Below are 5,685 nucleotides of genomic sequence, written 5' to 3' on the forward strand. Positions count from 1 at the left end.
TGTCCATCGTTTGATGATTTTAGGAACAGAACACTACGTTCTTCTTGTCTGGCGTTTGTTTCGTATGTGTCTGTTCTGTCCATTCTGTCTAACGTTTGTTTTTGTCATGTCTGATCTATCGGTCCTGTTCGATGTTTGCGTCTTTCATGGTTAATTCTGTCTGTCATGTTTGGTGTTTGTTTATTATATTATATTTGTTCTGTCCGCTATATGACATCTTATTTTTTGAACATGTTATATCAAAACAAGTGTACAATTCATAACATGTCATATGCAAATCAATACATTTGATAACACGCTCCATAATATTATAACAAAATCAACTCTTTCAATACATTCATATATATAACAAAAACATCAGTACTGTAGAATGTTTAAACATCTATAAGCCACCGGTATCAAGTAAAACTACAAAATACAAATTGTCTAAAATATTCAACTGTTGCAAGTCATAAAACAAAAACAACTATAACAACTCGCTAGATAAGTAGTCTTTTGTCGTGCATGCTACTCTTCTCATCAAAACCATGTAATACTTTAGAAGAGGCATCACCGTCTGGTTCCTGCATTTCAAAAATTAAAAAGACAAACAAAAAATTAGATTATCACCATAAAATATTAAAATAATCAAATATAATTAAAACAATGACATATAATATAATGAGAATGTTAGACATACAAGAATTAAACTAACCTTAAGACTAACGATTAAAAGAAAAAGCTACATCGTTCCATCCATTCAAGATATCAACCAATCATGATGTCCTGGTTTGGAGCTCTGAGGTACATAGTGAGTTCAGCTCGAAGCATATCTGGAACATCACAAGGAAGCGAAGTGAGGAGCAACCATGGAAAGAAGCAATCTAGAAAGCAAGAGAACGTGGTTTTTCTTTCTTGCATATCCAAAGAATGGGAATTCAGCTAGTCCAAATGTGTTTGCTCTGCGACAGGGCTGTTGAAACCAACAACCATCTTAGCTGCAAGGTTACGAAGATGGTCTAGAACCATGTAGTGCAGCAATCTGGACAACAACGGTTGCACTAACTCTTAAATAGCTAGGAAAGGCACAAGCACACACGAAAGACATGAAGCATTGCAGCAACATAGAGGATTTTAACAACTAACATTCCCCAATTGTGCAACTATGACAGTTTAGCAGGTTTAAAACTTTCATATACATTAAGATTCAAAAGTTAGATGGTGATCAATCACTTGCACAAATTTATGAACATGAGATGTCCTTCTCACATGGCCAGAACCATGTTCATACTTTACACACTGATATATATCACTATAATATTTCTAATGTTTTGTAGCTCCAATAGGATGCCTATGCTTGCTTGTTAAAAGGGAGATTATACCTGCAGCAGCTGCAAAGGATGCCTACGCTTGCTTGTTCTCATCTACCTCAAAGCAGTTTCACGATGCAAAGGCTGAAACCTATAAACAACATGCAGTGGTTCATGGACCTGCACTAATGCATGTTACGGATAGAACCAATTCACATTGTCCCTACTCAAAACCAGGTTTTCAGATGAAAAACCTGGGAGGGGCAGCTTTTACAAAACCTGGTTTCATCCAAACATTCCCAAAACAGGAATTTGGAGACCAAACGAGTTTAACAAAGTTTATATTTTGAGAGTAGTTAGGAATGGTATATGCAGTTTGCAGATGCTAAAGATGAGGATTGAAGGAATGGGAGATGCAGCGGATGGCGCCCTTTCAAAATGGTTGTTTGTTAACCATACTAACAGCCCACCACCACATGCAGTAGTGACCTTCTGTTAATAAAAAAAAATGTGAGAAGGTATGAAGTTCGATAACTCAGATGGCTAGCTGCCTTCTGTTACAAACTAAAAAGAAAAATCTGCCTTCAGTAATGGACTTTCAAGGGCCACCAAGCTAACTTCGAGTCTCATGGGCTTTCAAATTGTTAGTTGCTCACTCCTATCAGCCAGAGTTCTGTCCAGCTGATCGCCTGTTCGGCTTCATATTTCGAGGAATTGAACAAGCTCAAGAGTACCTACTGATAAAATTCACGGAGAGCTTGCCAATTGTCTATGCCCGTTTCTGATTAATCCTGCAGAAACAGAATAAGAAGCTTGTCTTTCTATCTCATTTTTCATGGTGCTCAATAATTGACTAGCTATATATACAATTATTTTTGCACAGCAAATAGATCTTTGGGCACATCATATGGGTATTGGGCACGTGAATTCTAAATTGATTGAATCATGCTGTTCACTATTTGTTTCATTTCCACGATTGTTTTCATAAAAGGAAAATGTTGGTTTTGTTTGTGCTTATGACAAGAAGTCCAATATATTGATGAGAACCAACTTCATCTAAATCGAAATCATTATTGTTCCAACCTAATTTCTACTGGTATCAGGAGGTACCACTTAAAGAGGATCATGACTTTCAGAATAAAGCATTTCATTGATTGTCTGGCGCCAAATTTCAGAATAGCACACAATCTTATCATGGAAAGACGACATTTTTGTTGTGATACCGATGTTTATATCGGCTTTACATCTTGAGGGATGAAAAGTACATTTATTAGCACATGCTTTCACAATGGTTAATTTTAATATAGAAAGTGGGAACTTAAAATTTTTACTCATAGCAGCAGCTATTTTATTTTTGAGTGGCAAAGTTGCTGATTTATTGGAGATATGGCAGCATTCTGATTGCCGAACAGTAAAGAATGGATGAGAAATCAGGATAGGCATGAAGGCAGGTTGGACCAACCGAACAGATCTGTGTTTCAGCCTAAACTTGTCGCTCATTCAAAAGCTCTTTTTGTAAGTTGAATATGAAAAATTAGCTGATCCAAGTGCCACCTATTTGGCATGTACAAATATGAAAAATATCAAATTCATCTATTTAATTTTATCAATGCATATATCTGAGTTAGAAAGCAAAAGTGATGGACGGGTGAAATAGAAAGGAAAAATGCATTTTTTGTGTAGGGCCGAAGGCTTGGAAATTTGGAATGACGATTTTTATGGAAAAATTGTGTTGCGCGATGCGTTCTGTGTTCAATTCGATTCAGCAAAGGGAGAAACAGGGGAGAACAAAGTTACATCAGCCTTAGAACTGAGTAATTAGGTCACTTCATTCCTTTCAATTCTTAGAAGCAAGTATTTATATGACGTCTCAAAGCAAGAATCAATGAGATAAATAAACAAAGAACGCCCCTTATTTACGAAGATCACCGATGGAATCTAACAAAGCGCCCCTTATTTATGAAGCAAGAATCATTGAGATGAATAAATAGACAATGGATCAGATATCGACAGGGGGTGGAAAAAACGAGCAGAGAGAGAGAGAGAGAGAGAGAGAGAGAGTTTACCTATAAGCCGCCGCCCAAGAGCCGCTGGAAGACACACGCCCTGCTGAGGAGCTTCCTCAGCTGCTCGAGGATGCCCATTGAGGAGCTGCAACCAATGCGATGCTGCTGAGGAGCCGCTGGAAGACGCCCTGCTGCAAGAAGACTATGTTCTGCAGTCGCCCTCCCGCGGAGACAGAGGAGAAGGAGAGAAACGGAAAGGATCGGGTGATGGGGGTCGAGGGCTCGGGGTCGGGGGCGTCGGGGGCAGAGGGAGTTCCGTCTGTTCTGAGAGTTAGCTCGGAACAGATTGGAACACAAATAGAATTTATACCCCTGTCCAATTGTCCGTTCTGTCCGGCTTGTCCTGTGTCCAGCGTTTGATAAAAAAATCAATTAGACAGGACACGCGTGTCCTGTTCCGCGTGTCCTGTAACCATCAAACGACCTCTAAGTTGAACAGCTACAGCTCTGAGCTATGTCCATGACCACAGTAGCGATATAGCATAGTCTTGAGCTCCCCTTGGTCTCTAAGTGGCCGTTTGGCACCCATAACTTATTACTACTGTTTAGTGATTCTACTTCAAAATTTAGGGTAGATTCATGGAACATTATGCTACCAGGTCTCATAAATTTATCCCACGTTTTGTAGTGGTCTCATTGGACAATAACAATTTGTTATTAATGTCAAACAATCTCAAAAGGATACACTAGTTTCAAGTAATATCAAAGAATATATATATATATATAAAGTCAAATTTTCCAAGTCCCACTTTCCAAGATCCAAATCAAGTATTCCTTTCGATCCAAATCGAAATTCAAATAAAGTCAAGTTTTCCAAGTCCCATTTTCTAAGATCCAGATCCAATTTCCCAAGATCCAAATCAGGTTCTAACATCCGGATCAAGTATTCCAAATTGATCCCAATCAAATTTTTAAATCAAGTCAAGTTTTCCAAGTCCAATTCCGAGATCCAAATTAAGTTTTCCAATCAAATCCAGTTCAGTTTTCCAAAATCCAAATTTGGTTCCAAATCAAGTTAAAGGAAAATATTTCTAAGATCCAAGATCCATACCAAGTTTTCAAGTCAACTCTACCTTTCAAAAGTCCAAAACTACGCACAAGCGTATAGGACCTCACTAGATGTGACTTGGATATTTTAGGAGATTCTTAGTCTTTGGAGGTGGTTATCCCCAATAAAGGCGTTAGGAATTGCTTGGCATGACCCCTTTTTAAAGCACAAACCCTCTTATAAAAACAATGCCTTTTGCATTACCAAAAATCTTATAAAAAAAATGAGAATTTTAATTCTAGAATTCCATCATTCCAGCCTCATCAAGGCATGCCAATGTTGGGACAGTGCCTGACGCTTGGGAATTGAATGCCGGGAGAAACAAAAACTTTGTCGTCTTAATTTTCGTAAATGCTGGCTACAGTCAGTTTCTACTGCTCACACTCCTGTAAGCATATATATCTTTGTCCCAACATATATACATCAATTTCAAATGAAGATATAAACAAAAAGTTTTTCTTAAATTCGAATTTCGTTATTAATTACAGAAAAAATTAAATTACACAAAAAATTGAACGTTTTTGTTGACAGCGGCAGTTATCCTCTTTTCTTAAATTGAATCCTAGGCGGTCGGTAGATATGAGACTCCATTTGGTGCAGCAACTTGTAATCTTGCAAAAAAAATTTAACGAGGATCTTTATGCTTCACTTGCGATACCAAGTTCTTAGAAAAGCAGGTTTGATTGACACACTTTTAAAATTGCTGCAGTCAAGGCATGTTCAAACCATGTTAAACAAAATGCAGTACCATCTAATATCTAACAATCAAAGTTGATGAACGACATCGGTTGAACTTGAATTGCTTGCATATTGTTTGGTCAGAACCTTGAATTATAGAGAATGCACTACCATCTTCTGAGTATGTCTCATCAGCAATTCCATAGCTATAATTCTTGTACCCTTTGCTAATTTCCACCCCATCGATGTTTAGTGACACCATAGTCAATTTACAAAATCTAGTGATGAGCAATGATAAACAAAACTAGACATTCAGGTGCCAATTAAGCAACTCACTTTGAAAACAATAAAGCATTGAAGAATCAAGAGAACTCAATGGGTTCTTTTCCTTCAAAAATTTCTGGTCTGCAAGATTATAACTAGAGGACTATGCAAGGAAGATCTGGATGAGAAAAGCAAATTCAAAAACGATTTCTAATATCCTGACTATGATTACAGCAACATGCTTTCTGAAAGAGTTTCTCGAAAACACAGTACCTGAGCAACTTGCCCTTTCAATGCCTCTTCCATTTTGTTCATGATGGAAATTGCAGATGTCTTCTCT

The 5,685-nt window shown here is 37.6% G+C and overlaps 1 long non-coding RNA gene across 1 annotated transcript; it reads right to left on the minus strand.

Moving 5' to 3' along the window:
• Window positions 1-286: 286 nt before the first annotated feature.
• Window positions 287-3,618, minus strand: LOC116255678 (uncharacterized). Its single transcript, XR_004172913.2, has 3 exons — window positions 3,356-3,618; window positions 695-812; window positions 287-563 (listed from the first exon to the last, which is right to left on the minus strand). It is a non-coding gene; the product is annotated as an uncharacterized LOC116255678 (long non-coding RNA).
• Window positions 3,619-5,685: the final 2,067 nt, after the last annotated feature.

The sequence above is a fragment of the Nymphaea colorata genome, chromosome 6 (assembly GCF_008831285.2).
Source record: "Nymphaea colorata isolate Beijing-Zhang1983 chromosome 6, ASM883128v2, whole genome shotgun sequence".
Lineage (NCBI taxonomy): Eukaryota > Viridiplantae > Streptophyta > Magnoliopsida > Nymphaeales > Nymphaeaceae > Nymphaea > Nymphaea colorata.